General features: G+C 35.8%; 1 long non-coding RNA gene across 1 annotated transcript in view; it reads right to left on the bottom strand.

The window, feature by feature from the left end:
* Nucleotides 1-290: 290 nt before the first annotated feature.
* LOC104145572 (uncharacterized) overlaps nucleotides 291-18,539 on the bottom strand; it is a 35,266-nt gene continuing 17,017 nt past the window's right edge. Inside the window, exons 3-4 of the long non-coding RNA XR_694369.2 lie at nucleotides 13,083-13,207; nucleotides 291-6,981 (exon numbers count right to left, since the gene is read on the bottom strand). This is a non-coding gene — a long non-coding RNA (uncharacterized lncRNA). The remainder of the gene's footprint in view (nucleotides 6,982-13,082; nucleotides 13,208-18,539) is intronic.

The raw sequence follows: 18,539 nt of genomic DNA, 5'->3' as shown, positions 1-18,539 counted from the left end.
TTTAGTTTGCTCTTTGTGATGTACATTTCACAATGGGGTGCGTCCTTCCTTCAATACTGAAGCAAAAATGAGGGAGTAAGAATGAGGCATCCTTTTGGGATCTTCCATTCACTCCAAGTGCATCTGTGGCTTAGTCTCATTAGTCTTTCAACTTCATGGCTTGTCAAAAGAATTACATAACTGAGGCTTTACGTACTGATATTTTCATTGCGTAAGTATCAACTGCTTGTGTATGGTAGGAAGAATCATTGTACGTTTATGCTATCTGTCTAAAAGAAATGAGGTACACAGACAGTTATTCTGTGATTTATTAACTTATATTTCATCCACATTTTTTCGGTTATGAGTACTTCTTGTATACATAGACTATGCAGTAAAATGACTAATATGCAAATACATCATTCATTGTACCTCAAATATACATAACACTTCACAAATCTTTTACAGAAAAGCAACGGACACATTAAGTTAATGGGAATAGCAGTCGTATGTCTGAAATCAGTAGAATAATTGAAATGAACCTGGAATATGAAAAAAAAAGTGTGGATTAAAGACAAGCTAGAACAATTTAAATGCTTGTTATTTCTTCTCTAACCGTACATTTTCCATGTCGTAATATATTATGCCAAATTTTGTCACCAATTGGATCCGCAGAGGTTCACTAAAGGCAGTACATTTTGATTAATATGAGTGATATTAGACTACACTTATTAGGATAGCCAGCGCACAAAACACAAATAGCGCAAGAAGAGGAACAGAATTTGGAGAATGTGGAAGGGATGGCTTCCAAATCCATGCACAGACGAATAAAATGAGAGATTATGTTCAGTTCCTTTAGTTATTTAAGAATCTTTCATCTTGAACAGTGTTGTGGTTTCTTAAACATGTATGTTTCAGTGATATTTTTGACAAAAAAGAAGCTTTAATACCTAATACATACTTAAAAGTCTTTGGATAGTGACCAGAAAGTGGAGACAGTGATGAAGGAGTGAGATGTGGAGAGAATATGGATGTACTTGAAGAGATTTTAGCGTACTTATTTTGAAAATGATTGGCAACTGTTTGCTCCCATTCGGGCTGGCTGTTCCATACCATCAAACAAACAACTCTGAGAAGAAAATGCAAGACTGCAGTAATTCAAAATGAGGTTTTTCTGTTTCTTGTCAGTTCTGTTTCTTGTTCTGAACAACTTAGATTTCCTGCTTATCTGATATTCAGAGCATAGCCAAGAAAATTAATCTTAGTACAAAAGACTTGAAAACATCCCAAATGCTGTGTCCAGGTCTAGTCACTTTTAAAGTATTTAGCAATACGTCTGTTGACTCAGTTTCTTTATGTTTGATACAAATGAAAAATTAAATAAAAGCAAAAATTAACTAAATGAAATTAGCTAAACTTGATTTCAGAGCAATGGCTAAAGTCACTTGATCTTTCAAAGGCTCATACATAAATTCAGTCCCAGTAGAATAAGCTTTATGTGTCCATGAAGTTCTGAAACTGTGGGTGGTTTCACTAACAGTCCAGTGCAGTAATGAGAAAGTGTTATAAAATACTAACTCTAGACACTTTCCTTATCCCTACAATATTTATTTGTTGTGTTTGTTTTCTCAAAGACAATATAGCGCTTAAATTTTTCCCAGTTGTGCTCCATCTTTTTTTCACTCTAAAAAAGTAAAGTAGTCAGGTATACAATATACCACTCAAGCGACTGAGATACATCCTTAGAAATTCTTTAAAAACGTATTTGTTTTATTGTTTTCATTGTTTATTTCTTTCTTTCTCCATCTTATATTATTATAGATAAAATGTATCTTGGACTGCAAGTGCTAGAAGTTACTAAGACAACTACTTATAGCAAATCTACATGTTTGCTGTTCCAAATATAATCCAAAAAAACCCATTTGTAATGACTAGCAAGTCAGTAAATGACTGATGCTAGGGTATTAAATCTTAAGCGTTTAAACTTCTGTTGATTTGAACTACATCTGGAATCTTTCCGGTAGGAGTGGCTAAATAGTGACATTTGATTGCTACTTCTGTAAGTAGAAAAATAATAAAACAAAAACGTATGAATAAGCTCTTCCTCTTAATACTGTAGTCAACCACAGTGTTTTTGTTTGCTTGCCTTTTTCTGGCATTCTGAAACAATGCAATATATTTGGCTGAGTGCATTTTCTGCACGGCCAAGTTTCATTCCTCACAGCAGTGGTAGTCAGGTCCACCCATCTGCATGAGGCTTCAGGGAAAATTGAGCCGCCTTTTTTAACCTTCCAATATTCGCTCTTTTTTTTTCCCTTGAGCAGGTGACACAACAGCCAATGGACCAGCTTAGTTTCAGATTTAAATAGGGATAATTAAGCACTTGTGATTTAGCTAGTTGTGTGCTTAGAAAACGTAAGTTCATTCTGCATCAAGATAACTGCAGAAAGAGAAGGTCTGGTGAACCATTTCCTGCCCAAAATATCTCCAAAAGCTCATTCCCTTAAAGAAACCTATTGTCTTATTGTGCATATTAATTTTCTAAGCATTTCCTAGCCATAATGATTAGTATATTAGGAGCCTATTTCTTATTGGCTTTACTGACCACTCTGTTATATTTACATAAATCCTACATCAACAATGTTACCATGGCTACATAAGTACAATTTAACCTAAGAGGCAGCTTATTGAAATATCTGATACTAAAGCAGTGCTGAGATTGAGTCTACATACTCCAACAAAACAAGCAAAGTATTCTCTAATCAACCGACTTATGCTGATCACAGTTCTCCAGCCTGAAATTTCTCTTTTATATTTCTGAAAAGCTAAACATATCAACACAACCTAATGGCATACTTATTTGATTTCCTGGATCAGTATTACCCTATTAAAATTTTCTTTCAGAAAAGATTTTCCTTTCCGAGGTGATAATCCAATTCGTTTGCTAGAATATTTGTCGTTCAGTCAAAAAAAAAAGTCCAGATGGTTTTTATCACTGCATTGATTATCTGAGAATAAACATTGCAAAAAAGGGATAATATTTTTCACAAGTGAAGAGAAATTACTGATATTGATCAGCTGGTGATTCAGGGTTGGGTTAGATGCCATTTAAATATCTTTTTGAAAATAAAGATAGTAATGCCATTCAAAGCATTCTCCTGTGTTTGTAACATCCTTATCGATATACAACACCCTCCTCCCCACCACCATGTTATCTCATTTTCTCTGTGGCTTAAAACACTTTGCTTCGTCTCTTTGCCAGGAGATACTTTCTCTATAGGTTTTTTTACTCTTAAATAAAAGGCTGCAAGAGGAAAAAGATAAAGGACAATCTTAAAGAACTAGATTTCTAGTAAAAGAGACACAAAGAAAAGTGAGATAATTGTTTGGAAAACTGACTAAATAGTGATCTTTGAGCTCTTATTGAATTTTCTGTATACACCATTTGAGGACCTTTGCTTCTATTTTTCAAGTATTCAGGGAAAAATCACTTCTATGAAAGGTTTGCTATGTTTCCTTTTTCTCATTTCTATGGCCTTCTTCAAATAATATTTTAGTATCCTATTAAACTGAACACTTCAGCATAACTTCAACTGCAGTGGACATAGATATTATAATGTAGTAAACTAAGTAAACTGAGAATTAGTTGACTGTAAGACAATATAATTTTGGAAATAGTATATCCAGGTGTTAAACAATACTAGGTCTGTCATGTTATGTTTTTTGTTATTTCCATTATTTTATTTTTGAATTTTAGTTTGTGTATAAAAACTTTTCATAGACATAAATTCACCAAACTAATAGAATAAACTCTAATACTTGCTTTTAGTCATTGGCAGGAGGAACATAGCTATCTTTCATTAAAGTGATTAATAAATGTATGTCAGCTGTTCCTATGAGTCACACATTTTAAATCTAATGAGACAACTTCTTTAGTACTGTGTGCTGAGAGGTGTTGCTGGAGTAGGGTATTCCACTAATTGAGTTTGCACAGAACAGACAAATTTCTGGTGGGACATTCAGTACAGGATGCTGCCTGCCCAGGACTCCTTCCTCGGCCGTACGGAATGTGACCTGTTCTTATCAGCTCTGAGGACATACTGCAGGGCTAGGTGCCGATGTGACTTGACTAAAAGTTTGGGGATTTTTCTTTCAGGTTTATAATTGGGAACATATGCAGAAAGCAAAAAGTACTGGGAATTTTTCTGACAGAAAACTGGTGATTAATTGCTGAAAGCTTAACATTTCAAACATTTCGTAGGATTGCTTCACTTATGCATGCTAGGGTTTTGAAAACCTCTCAGCTGCAATGCAATGTCAAAACAACCCTGTGACTAGATTAAATAAATTAAACAGCCTATGTCAAGGACACCATAAGTTCTGTACGAAAATTAGTTTAATGAAGTTATTGTTGCACAACATCATCTCAAGAGGTGGCACAGAAGTGCTTCTGGGCAGTTATCTTGACCATTTTGCTAAGTTATGAGCTCTAAGGTTGGTTATTTCAGTGCAAAGAGACACCTGCTGGCATCTTGGATAAAAAGGGAAAGGTCCCAAACGAGCTTTCAAGAATGATACATCAGAGGAAAGCACCTATAGGTACCTCATTGCTTTTCCAGATCATTTATTTGCTAGTCTTTTTTAGGAAGAAAAGGTTCATCATAAAATTTTACACGGAAAGATCTGTAACACTGGATGCAATTAAAATATACTCCAGGAGGCATTGTTGCTCTCTCACTTTCTATTCAGAAAAAAATTAAAAAGTAGTGTAAGTAACCCTAGCTATCTAATGCGCTGATGCTAAATGTTTGCAGTTTCTCAGCGTACAAAGTTCTGTTTTTGTTTTTTTCATTAAACCTTACACAAACATAGTAAAGAAAAGTACCTCTAATCACTAGTCTTGCACTTCCCTTTATAGTGTACAGTTTCTGCTTAGATTTTCTCGTAGAATATGCTTTGGCTCTTTTGTTGTTTTTCTTTTTGAAGAAAAATAATTCAAATATGGCAGTTGGATGCAGATTGTGACAAAGTCCAGATTCTGCAGCACTTCATGGGCATGGGTCTAGATTCTGCAAAACTGCTCTTGGAAGCTGTGAAGGGGAATGCGAAAGGGAGGGACTGCAGCTCCCAAATGCTGTGATTTCCTGCCTGTAGGATCAGTGAGCTGTATAGCTCCATAGCGTCTTGCTACCACCCTCATCTGGAGCTAGTGGGGGAAAGGTACATATGTTGGAGAGAAAAGACGAGGGAAGAGCAGAACCTGTACCCGACAACTTTGTCAATGTTTTATTATTTCAGAGCTCTCTAAGAATTTACAAGGTGAATTTTTTAATACTAAAGTGTGGCTGCCTTCAAGGCTGGCAGACACGAGGATCAATAAGCTGCTCCTGCAAAAGTAATATACATACTTTGTCCCTTCTCATATCTCCCAGTTGACTATGCATAGGTAAAAATGAAATAAATGTGGTTCTGAGTGTGTACAGGGCTTTACCTATGGAATACTCTCATGGAATTTGAGCATAATGTATTCTGTTCTGTATCATTATCATTTGACTCTAAATTTTTAGAGTACACCAGCTCAGCTGGCATAGTAATTGCAAACCTCCACTTAGTTATAAGTTTGTTTTCTCCTTGAGGCATTTTTCATTTTGAAACAACATTTTTATTTCCATTTTTTGCTACTTAGCAGGCTGAAGAGTTTCTCAGGGAGCCATTTATTTGAAAGTTATGAGCTCTAAGTTTTTGGGAGCTTTTTTTTTGTTTCACCTATTTCACCTTCTTCAGAAGAGGTAGTGGCTCTCAACATGTTAATAAAACATTTTTATACTCATCCTACTTCTCCTATTCCGAACTTATTTAAATTACAAAGTCTAGAAATATTTACAAATCATGCTGTATACCTCCCTTGGTGCAATAGGAAAAACAGGAAAAGAATCTGCTAGGCAGAAACATCATATTGTAACATTAAGGTACTTCATGAAATAAAAAAGAAACATCTGAGGCCTGGATTATTTCCCTGTAAATCAATTACAGCTGATGAAATAGTAATTAACAATGCAATTTGTGAAATGAAGAATAACAAAAAGTCTATTCAGACTCTGAGGGACTCTGTGAATTCTAAATTATTTACCTAAAATTGAGACAGTCCTGTGGCTATGAAACAACTCTTCAACTCTTTTAGCCTGTTGCATACATTGGTATTTTAAAAACCAGGATCAAGAGAATTCTGAATTGTCGTGCTGCTGTCCCCAGGTAGCTATATGACCCTATCTTCTGAAATATCTGTATAAAGATGAAACTTGCATTCAATTTTAAAAAGAATGGTTGCCAGAGCTCTAAGCATGTTAGATCCCTGTATATTAAGCAGGACAGAAGAACAACATGAAGAGACTGTCTGCCTCCTTCCTAAGTGCTGATTCTTTCCACTCTGCCCATTATGATATCCTTATACAGCTCTCTGAAACTAGGACTGTTTCATCCTTTAGGTTTGTCAGATCAGCAATTTAGCACTGGGGTGAGATCATCCTAAAATAAGGTCATTTTAAACTGCTACTCAGTTGCCTCAGTCCCAAAGGCAAGACTGTAAAGAAAACCCTGTGGCCTCTATGGTGTAATAGAAAATATTTATTCCAAACAAGCTCTCAACAACTTGCAATGCAGTTTTCCATGAAATCACACTGCTCTGATTGCCAGTCCCCCAGTGGAAAGTAAGCCTGGCAAAGAGGATGTTAGTAAAAGCAGACCTAGCTATGTTAATTCTTACAAGACAGAAGGGTATTTTCAAATTATTTGAGCATCCATGAATTTTTAATACAAATACTAACTGATATTTTTCTGGGTCTGTGCAGTAACTGTTACAATAAAACTATCTAATTTATTCTCATCTGATATATGGTTTCAGAGAACAGGATTCAGAAGCATCATAACACCCCAAATATTGCATGTGGAAAAAGATCAGGTAACACCCAGACACAGGAGAAGCAAATTATGTCAGGATAACACCTGAAAAGAAGGAAGACAGGACATTAAGTAGGAATGAAGACCAATTTAGACATGTCATGTTTAAATTCCCAGGAAGGCAATATCTAATGGGGAATTTATTGGTAGGTATTTCATGTACTTATCATTATGTAGCGTCTTTACCATCTAAACTTCAAAGCATCGACTAGACCCATCCTTAAAATAGATGACATTACATGTTTGTAGATATAGTAAATTCCTGATGTATGTTTTCATCGTGAAAATGTTTACGATTATTCATGTGTATTTCGCTGCTCTCTCTCCTGCTGTTTAAATGTGCATCAGTGTGGGAGCAGCATAATTAGGGAATTACTAAGTCTTAGTTAGCATCACTAAATTTCTTAAGCAATCAACACTTTATAGAGCAGCATAATTTAACAAAGAAAACTAAAAGGCAATGCGAGAACTGTCAGTACAATTTTGTCTCAAAGAGTTGACACTTTTACTTGTTACTGACGATGGAGTCTAAAGATGAGATACCTTTGTTAGCATGTCTTCTCTGCCTGTTTTTTAATAGCTTAAACTACTCCTCCTTTTTTTTTTTCCTATTTTGAACAAATGCAGATGTATATCAGCCTTTCTTTTTCACAGCTTGGTGCTACAGATCTTCATTTTAATAGCAGATTTAGAGTGGGCTGGTTTTAGTGCCTAGTTATCAGCAACTTTTTTTGCTGGTTTCTGAATCATTGTTTGAGACATCTGCTTGCACTGTCAGCCTAGGAGCTGTCTTTAAATTCATAAAAGTAACATCCTTGACATGTATAATTAACCAGTTTAGAAAAAGAAAGTTGACTGACAGCTGTACATGGTCAGGAAAAAAGCCTGTTACTTCGCACAAATTCATATGACCTAATTGACCTAATGGAGCAGGAGGAATTAATGATGTTTTAAGTCATTTCTCCTGTCATCTATGTCTCTCCCTTTACCATGCTTAATGTTTTCAGCTTTCCCACACAAGATAGCAAATACCTTTCCATAGAGGATGACCACAAGTTTGTCTGCTTTTCACTGACAATATGTAATTGTCCTTTAGAAATAAAAGAACAACTTTCATTTTCAGCATTGGGGGGAAAACAGGGTTTTTGTTAATGGTGTTGACAATGGATCTGCAGAAGTGCAGATAGGTGAGCAGTGTGGATAACATGCTCAGAAGGAAAAAAAAAATCTTAAAAAGTGTAAAAGCTACATAAAGCACCTGAAATTGGGTATTATTGTCTGGAAAATACAAAGAATAGGAATCTACTTTAATTCAAACATTAATCTCCGTTTTGAGTAGCACAGATAAATTTCTGAAGTACTTGAGCCAATTCTCAATTTAGGAACATTTCTAAGTAGATCAAGCATAACTCATATTCTGAATTAAATAATATTAGAAAATGATTGCCAAATTTACTTACATATCCTTCCTTGTCACCAAGGAAGGAAAGTGTAGAAATGTGTAAACACATTTAACCATCATACAGAATAAGAATACAATTCCTCATATATAAGTACAGGCCCACCTTTCATCAGTGTAAAGGGTATTAAGAAAGTTATATTATTCCAGAATCCAAGACACTATGTTCAACCTTATTAATTTTTTATGGTAGTTACTGGATGTATACACATCTTCTATAACATTGGAAAGAGACTTGCATATTGTGAATAAAACTAGGCTTATGCTTCAAATACAACTTTTGCTTTTTCCTTTTGTTATTTAAATGTCTGTTCCCTTTAGTGCTACTTGAAATGATTTTGTCCTCACTCTCTATGAACATAAGTTTTGCATGCATGAATGCACACACTAATCTTGAACGTTGTGGTAGGATTCTTAAAATGATTTAATATGTCAAAGTTTCATTGTACCTTTTGCAAATGGGAATATTTGCACACATATTTTTTTTAGAAACATGGTTTATCTCAACTCTTTTCACAGTGAAACTGAAAAGAGAGAACTTTTGTGGTTTATCTAAAGAGATAAACCATACCAAGTTCTGGAGACCCTGGAGCTGAAAATAGTTATATGATAGGAGAGTACTTGGGAGATGTATTGAATAAAGTTCTTGCAACTTCACTTCCTTTCATAACACTAGTGGAAAACGATGCTGTACTAAATTCTCCTTTGTCTGAACTAATGCTGTCATTCTTATACTCAATGAGTTTTCACTAATGTGACTTTTGCATGAGGAGACTATGGCTGGAGTAAGACTTGTCACTTAGAAGGAAAATCAGGTTGCTAATTTCGTAAGCAGGATTAAAAAAAAAACATACAAATTCATCTGATTATAATTATTAAGGCTTCTGGCCAGCTTCGGTTGGCTAATAGTTAGTGGGAAAGATTTCATCTTATTAAAGTTAAGTCTATTCAGTCTCTAAAGCTATTTAGGAATCTTCTTTATCTGCATGGAAACATATAGAAACAGCAATATTTTAGTCTTCTGCTTAACAGCGTAGGCTGGAAGAACACGAAACCTACCTGATTGATCATGCTTTTTTGTAAAATGTCACTAAAACTGGCTGCGCTTGGGGCCAGTCAAGTAAGACCCAGCTAGGATATCTGTATCTGAATTCCATAGAGGATTGGTGTTAGGTGAAAGAGCTACAAAAGCAAGATAGCTCATGTGGCTGTTCTGTTGTATGAAGGGAGAATAAAAGACATGAGGAAAAAAAAGCATCTGAATCTCTGTGGTGATCCAAGAAAAAAATTAAAGTAAGTTTAGGAGTATATTTACTGTGTGATGCTGGTTCTAGGGTTCAAGAGACATGCCAGCAGCTTAGCTGCCTCTTTCTGGAACTCAAAATACCATCTTCACACATTTGCTCTTATAGTCTATAGGTTGTGGGTATTGTCATGATTTCATGACACTTTTGTTTGCTAAAGACATTTACCTATTCTCTAAAGAAATGTAGCATTCACTGTCAGGATAAGAATCTAAAATGCAAAACCTATTTCTCTCTTATAAGCTCTGTCTTATAAGAAAAGGAAACATTAATAAGCTATTCAGAGGGAGCTGAAATATATTTGTAATTCATCTCAGAACAGGATAAGTGGAAAATCAGGGCTCCTATGTGCACCTTAGTATTCACCCATCCCAAAGTTTAGTTGTAGTCTTTGAGTGCTGTCTCTTCCAAAAAAAAATATTTGCAACAAACTCTAGAAGATAGCTACTATTTTATGACATATCCAGAATTTTCTTCAATGAAGCATGAGAAGTGAGCAATGCACACTTGCAGTGATTCAGGCTAACTGCATGCATGAGTAAGAGCATAGCCAGTAGGTCAAGAGCTGTGGTTATTCCTTTTTATTCAGTTCTGGTGAGGAATATTGTTTCTTTTTTGGGTAGTTTCAGGACAGATGAGATGTCAACAAACTGGAAAAAGCCTGACAGAGGGCCCTTGAGTTGGTTTTGGAGCTGGAACACATGACTTATAAGGAAGAACTAAGAGGATTGGGCTTGTTTAGCCGGAGAAGATAAGGCTAAGCAGGAGGATGGACAACTTGCTATCTTCAACTACCTGACAGTGGTCAGGACCAGACTGTTTTCAGAGATGAACAGTAAAAAAACAAGAGAAAATAGTCACAGGTTGCAGCAAAGGGAATTTGATTGGATATAAGGAAAAAATTGTTCACCAAAGGAGTAGTTAAGCACAGAAACAGCTTGCCCAGAGTAGGTGTAAAATTTCCATCCTTGGAGATTTTCTGATTTGACTGGAAAAGGCCATGAGCAACCTGAATTAATTTTGAAATTAGCCCTCCTTCGAGCAAGAGTTTGTGCTAGATGACTGTCCCATTTTGCAATATAAAAGAAGCATATTGTGGTTGACTAACCACCAGAATGAATGATTCAGAAAAGATAGTTGTTAGGGGGATTTAGTTTCTGGTAATTGTAAGTGGTGAGCTGGATATGAAACAATGTCTTCTTAATAAATGCTTGATCAGAATTATATTATTATTGAGTTAATCTAAGATCCGTCTAATCTCTATCTATTTTCTAGTCTCTATTCTGTTAGATAGCTAATCTCTATCTGTTCTATATTTACATAGATTAGAAAATAATGTGCTTGTTCTACTGTTAGTCTAGCTGAGAAACTTTTCTAAACTTTCCTTTTTCTACTAATCAGTGTGCATCTAGAGTAGATGGGTAACTGTAGTCAAGTTACATACGAATTTCAGTTGGGTAACCAAGAAAAAAAGACTAGGGCTCTTCATATTAATTTAATGTTATTGACTCATAGAAAGGAAAAAAAATGTAAGCAATATTTCTTGTTTAGGTAGAATATTTTTTCATATGGACATCTTCAAGCAAATAATGTTAGATTATACATACATTTAAGCTACCATGAAAAATCTTTGGCAATAGAGATCAGGAAAGAAATTAAAACCAATAAAATTATAGAAAGAAACTTATTACTCACAGGACAATATTTGTATGGGTAGTTTAATATTACTTTCTTTTTCTCTCCCCAAAAGCTAGAAATAAAGATACCAGTAGCTTGTACATACAAAATATAATCAGAATGTTGTCATTATAGATGGTTTTTCTTACAGCTTCAGGCAGTTGAAAAGATCATAATTCAGTTCAGAGAGCTAATAACATACCATTATTTTCTAGCTACTTCGGGAAATAACTTAGACATTATATTATGGTCTTACTAATCTGCATTTTGATTATTTCAGGTTGCCTTTATTTAGATAACTTCAGAAACAAGATGGGCCATTTTCTTTAGGATATTTTGTATGAAATATCTTTAATCTAGAGATCAGTATGACAATGAAAGTGAAAAACAATGAAGAATGCTATAGAAAACTTATGAATTTTAAGGGTATTATTTAGTAAATGTGCTTTTTTTTGGTCAACATCATCTTAAATTCAAAATGTAATCCTTTATTCCTGTTCATAAAATCACTTTCATATGTATCCTTCCATGTTTTGTGTGATTCTCATTACTGCTAGTGATTTAGGCATGCTCTGAGCATAATAGCTCTAGGGAATATTAGCAGCTCCCACTCCTAATGAACCCAATTAAAGCTAAATATCAGATTAGGTCTGAACAGTTAAGTATTTGTCAGGGAGATGACAAATTATAAGCAAGGGCTTGGAAAACTATCATCCCAGACTTGTCATTCGGGACACAGATAAATTTAAGTCATCAAGCCTTTTCACAGGTCTGGTCCTAAAGTTCAAAAACTGGCCTCTGTGAACTTGTGTATTTACACAGATTCAGTAGAAATCAACTTCAAAATGTGATGTGTAAACTGTGCTTTTCAGCTTTGCAGGTAACATTTAGCAGTACAAAGATGACATCAAAACTGAGTTTTAAAAAATATATATTATTTATGGTCCATTGGTCTAAAATTGTTTGAAAATTATTTGGAAAAAAAATTGTGATTCACTGCCTCTGAGAAAACCCCACCAGGAATTTAGAAACAAACTCTTTTGATACCTTTCACTAGACATAACAAAGTTGATTGCGTCCGATGGATATAAGAAACTTATTTTCCAGGGCAAGCTCATTTGCTGCAAATTTCTAATCTTTTCATGACAACTTTTTGTTTTTGTTTAACAAAATATGTTAAATAAACGTATATGTATATGTTATATATTTGTGAATATATATATATAATTTATATTTTTTAAATGCATATTATGACATAAGAACTTCTTTTAGTCTCTAGAAGAAGGCTGCAAACGTAGGTGCAGCCCTAACAGCTTTCTTGTGCTGCTTTACTAAAATACTACAGCTTAGAACAGAGAGATGTACATAATTTTCTAGCACACTCATTGTCTGAATTCTCCACTCTTAATGCCAGCAATAAGATCAATTATTGCTAACAACGCCAATTGTGCCTTTTGTGACACTGATTTGCTCCTTCAGGGCCGGAAGAGGGATGTTGCATGTACTTCACAAGCAAGGCTGAAGATGGCAAAAAGGCTGGGTGATTCTTTGTCCAGTATCACAACCATAACAAGGTATTTCAGCACTGCTGGACACCTCTTCAGGCATCTGTGCTTATCAGGTTGCTTCCAGCAGCTGCCACTTCCTAAAGCCCCTTCTGTGTGCTCCTTCTGAGGCAGTGAATGACATTGCGTGGGTACACTTACCTTCAGCTCTCTCTCTTCACCACTTGCCTGCTCCTGCTATCACTCTCTTTGATCCCCGTCAGATCTTTGAATGTAGACAATAGAGTCATACTTCTTTTACAGCTGGGTATAATATCTATCTAGTCCTGCAAAAAAGCCCAAATCACAATCTGAAAAATACATGTTTAGGAGTTACTGTGCCACGCAAGCAATGAAAAACTACTTTTTAAATTTGGTCTAAAAGTATAAAGAACTATGGTGTGTTAATCATCATGATCCCAGCTAGACAGCAACAGTAACAAAGAAATAAATCAATCATCCTTTTGATAGAGAAAATTCTGATAGCAAAAGCCATAGGTAGATACAAGTTCATTAGCTAAAATATTTCTCCCCCAAGCGTATTGTTTTCTGTTTGCAGACTTGGATATATGCTATATCTGTAAAAGAACTATTTTGCTCACATGAATATTTTGCAAAACTGGCTTATAAACCTTTTCCAGTGCAAAACAAATCTTAAATCTTCATAGAAGAACAAACTTTAAATATCTTTTATAAAATACTCTGAGAATAAAATGCCATTGCAAGTATTTCTTACAATGGGAGAGTTAAAACTCTTGCAAAGAATTATGCCCATGTGATTTTTACAAATTGAAACGTTGTACAAAGAAAGGAAGTACTAAACTTTGTTTAGTGGAGAAATAAGCTTGTAATTCATAAAGGTTAGTGGAACAATTTAGTGGTTGTTCTGAAGTCAGGGTTCACTCCATTACTATAGAAGAAACTCTCATAATCCTTTGAATACTGATCTCTCAGGTAAGCCATGAGGAAAAAGTAATGGGGTTGATTATTTCAGTCCGCCAATTTAACTAGGTGAAAGAAATGTCCATGGTTGAAAGCAGTTACCTGCATTTTGCAATATGCTCTCTTAATTTGAGCCACATGATAAAATAGTAACTCACTCTTGCAGAATCTGTTACTGTACTTGAAATCTGCAATGGGCAGTATTTGCAGTGACTTAACGGGGGAAAAAATGAAGTAAAACTCTTGTCCTTTTTTCTTGTCTTGAGCATAACAGCTCAGCTTCAGATGAGTGTATGGCTGCTGGACTGCTATGTCAGATTTAACACAGCAGTCTAGCGATAGTTGCTGTACTGGATCTGGGTTTTTTTTTAACTTTTGTTTAATATTAGCTCATAAGTAAGGACTGTTCTCTCCACAGTGCTTCATAACAAAATAAAGCATCATCTTTAATTGCGTTCATTAAATTGTATGTTCTCATGTTAAGCAGCCAATCTCATATCTTACATACTAAGAGCACCTACTATGATACAAGAGTGTCATCTAGTGAATGATTTGGGTGAGGGACACAAAACCGAATGCCTCAATAGTATCCATATTTTGAGTCTTACTGTAGAATATGGTAGGGTGGAATATACTAGACTAGATAGAAGAAATACTTGATGCATTTTCAAACTTTTGGTTTGATTAGCACTACATGCTAAAGAAGAACTATTTGAAAATTCTACTATTAGAAGAATAAACTGTCAGTTACTGCTTTAATACCTGATACAGAATCTTCCTTCATACTTTTGAGTTTTATGTACTAAAACCTCAATCCAAAATTCCAAAACTCAAAAGCCTATAAATAAATTACAGTAGAAAGAAGTTTTCTCTGTCTAACACAAGCATTAACATAACACGCATCAACATTAACCAGGCTTATTTGAAACCTTAAATAGTTCTTTGCTTTGGCTTAGGCAACTATAAACAACTGTTTTTTTTCCAGAAAGACCTGGAAAAAAAATATGGCCTGTAGAGAGCACTTATGTTAAAGGATATTCTATATCTTTACAAAAATTAGCTAGGCTTTACGGTATTCTATTTTAATAGTTATGCCAAGTTCCTTGAATATTTTATGCCTTCTTTGGAATAAAAGACTTAAAGTGGATGTGAACATCCAAAAACTCTATTTTCTTTATAGAACCAAAGGGTAAAGGAGAGTGAGATACCTAGTGTCATCCTGTCCTCTGCTCCCCAGTAAATCAGTGATGTATCAAGAAAGAGGATTGAACAAAATAGTTTTTGAGTTCTAACTACAAACTGCAGTTCTCCCTAACAGACCATTTTGTCGGGAGAACCAGGAATTTTCACTGCCTGTAAAGAATCAAAATCTATATTAAGTAATTATTGGTGATAATTTTAACCCTATAGGTAGGTAAAGGGTGAAAAAAAAAGAGAAGAGAAGAGAAAAAAAAGAGAAAGCCATTAGGGACCTGAAGAAGATATTTAACTGTTTTAAAAATCTAACTTTGAATATCTTTAAATATTATTAAATATGTCATGATAATTACATCAAAATTATTTATCTTAATTTTAATTGATATTACACACACATTCAATGGTATACAAAAAAAGAAAACTAATTGAGTTTTATTAGACTTCTAAACTGAACAGTTAAATAAAATTTAATTGTAATGAAATTAAATTATTGATTGAGACATTTAAAGTGACAGCAAATCCTATTATTATCTAGACTATGAGGATGGTTCATTGTTTGCTTGCAGCTTTTTCTTTTTGTTCTTCCTATTTGCAATCATTCTCTGACCCTTTTCCTAGCTTCCTTTCAATTATAAACTCCTCTTTCAAACTCTGTCACATTTTTTTCCATCTCTGTTTATCTTGTCTCTCTGTTATAAGCTACCCTTTCATTTTCTGACACATCTGCTTTCCTTCCCTTTCCTTTTAGCCCCTTAAATGTCACCTTTTTCATAGCTTTGTAGGGGAAAATAGCAGAGAAATTGAATAACAGTTGTGTAAATAAAAAATAAAAAGTAGTTGTTAAATAAGAGAAATGGGATCCAGTAAGTGATTTAGTCATGGCTGACTTTTCAATATGGATTTATTGGTAACAGTTACAGGTTCAACAAACACTGACCTGACCATCCGAAGCATGGATACACTATACTTTGAAAGTCTGTAGGCTTCAGAATAGGGTGAGTACAGAGCTACACTTTTCTGGTAATCGGTATAAAACAGAATTAGCCCTTCAGTGTAGCCCTAGCGCAAATTTGTAACTGTTGCTAGAATATGGGCTTGTGATAATTGCTTTACAAAAATTTCAGGACTATCTTTTGATTACTACAACAAAAGTCTCTGTCCTGCTTGTGTGCTCTTTTCCTCTGCTATGGATTCACTGTGATCTTAGAATAATGATCGCGTTTTGTAATCTCTTTCAGCTTTTCTTTAGTTTGTGTGCTGATTCCTTCCTTTACGAGTGCTATCAAACTGCTCTACTCATTAACCAAGCTGCAGCCAGTATTTTGTTATCATAACAGAAGCATGTTATATTCTCTAGGTAATATCTGGCTCTAAATCTCTTAGCACATTAAAGTTAGAATTATCCTTTCATGGTTCACACAATTACAATTCTTCTATTCTTTCATTATGATCATTATGATCATTAAGGATCACCCCTCCAGACGATGGAGAGGTGGACAATTCTCGGATAATGTGTACATTAGCTTTTCTTCTGCCATTTTTCAGACAGTTGGGGTTTTTTTTTTCCTGTTTTCTTCTTGTAATCACTTATATGTATAATCATTTCTCCCTTCAGGGCATGAATCTCTCTTCCATATAGGAGACAAACACTCTGCAGTCATAACATCAAATTTGGCTGGAATTAAAGAGAAAGATTTTGAACTGTGTCATAACACTCATGGATAAATCACTGTAATATAGCACTAAACCAAAAAAGTCTTTGAATGCGTTGACAGAGACACTGTAGCAAGATCTATCATGCCGCACTGCAGTCACAGCCAGCAGATTCCGTTCCTTTTCCCAAACAAGAGCCCATATAGTTTATCTGAGGTTAGAATGTGCATTTTTCCCTTAGTGTGCCGTGAGAAAACTTAGGATTTTTAGGTATATCACCATTAAAATTACATCTGGTTCCACTCAATCGTCTTACCATCTGCTATGTAGATTATTATCTCTTTTAGAACAAGAACTTGTTCTGTTTACTTGTTTGCCTCTGACAATACTAAAACTCTGCCCATGTTGCTTTGTTACACCCCTAGTAGCATGCTCAGAACAACATTTCTTGGCTTTCAACATTCTTTGGTGGATAAAGTGTTCTCTGGAAGCACTCTGAGATAGTCATAGGTCAAACATCCATGGAATATATCAGGAAGACAATGCTGCTACATGTTCCAGGAGGTCCCATAATATCAAGGAGGCCATGAGGCCACAGTGCATAACCATGAGGTGGGGTGGCCCTCAGTGGGAGAAAGATGAAGAGGAGTAACACCTCCATGCCTCTGACACAAAGACTCTACCAGAACAATGACAACGGCATGAAAATATTTGGAACCATTCTGATGGGCTTCTGGGTCATAGCATTAGGTTGTTAGTTGTCTGGGTCATTCAGTCTCTCCCCTGGTGCCTGGCAGCTGGGATTCTTGCATCTAGCAGCTGACTGTCAGCTGGATGTGGCCTGGTAAGCATTCCTTGAGATGAACAGCTGCCAGGCTACATACCTGGCAGAAGGCTATTCTACCTACAGCCATCTCAGCCCTATTGCTTACACAACTGTCAGTATTTGTGACAGCCTCTGCCCAGGTGTTCATGGAGGTGATTACTTACAAGGAAGATTTTTCTTACATCGTCTGAGCAGTAGGTGCAGATAGCTAGTGACTCAGTCGTGTTCTGTCTCACTTAATCTTCACGGAGGGGAGGGCAGCCAGAGACCTCATGAAAGATTTGAAGAGAAGGCTGAAAGTAATCTCTTGAAGCTGCTCCTTACCCAGGGAAAGCAGAGGTAGAAACAGGGCAGTTCCTAATAATAGGCCTGCAGGCATGCTCCCTCAACCCTACTTAACAGAAAGATCATGCTTGTGGGACCAGGCCACCATTAGCTGAACATTTTGAATATAGATGGGGTCTACCTGTGTGAGCTTATGGCACGTTCTTCTGTGTGTCATCTATCTCAACATAAGATAATATACTTGTTCTTTTTATTATATTTTTTTCAGAGACTCCGGTCACGTTCAGTGACAGTAGCAGGACTGTGCAACAAAAGGCAGATTGGCTTCTCAAACTCAAAGCTTGCTGGATATGGAGGGAACATAGGACATCTTCTGAGGGACAAATATATGGAGTAACGCTGTGTTTAGGAGAAACATCTGGCCTTGATACAGGGTATTCACCAGGAATGTAAGTAGATAAATGGCAGGCAGTGTTAAACAGGTAAATTCACTATCATGTTTCTGATATGAGAGGACTGCCAGGGTGCAAAGGAGGCCTCTCATAGACTGCTCCAGTGATCCACAGCTGTCCCACAGGAACTAGGAAGCCCAGATGGTTACCCCTGTCTGCAGGACATAGAGCTGAGCAGCACCAGTAATGCCTTCCATACCACCCAGCCAAAGGCACATGAGCTGATCTCATCGCTGAGGAAGAAGAGGGAGCCGCTGGGCATGG

Source organism: Struthio camelus, chromosome 4, assembly GCF_040807025.1.
Source record: "Struthio camelus isolate bStrCam1 chromosome 4, bStrCam1.hap1, whole genome shotgun sequence".
Classification (NCBI taxonomy): Eukaryota; Metazoa; Chordata; class Aves; order Struthioniformes; family Struthionidae; genus Struthio; species Struthio camelus.
Note: the sequence above shows the minus strand (reverse complement) of the source record. Positions and strands in the feature narration are given on the sequence as shown.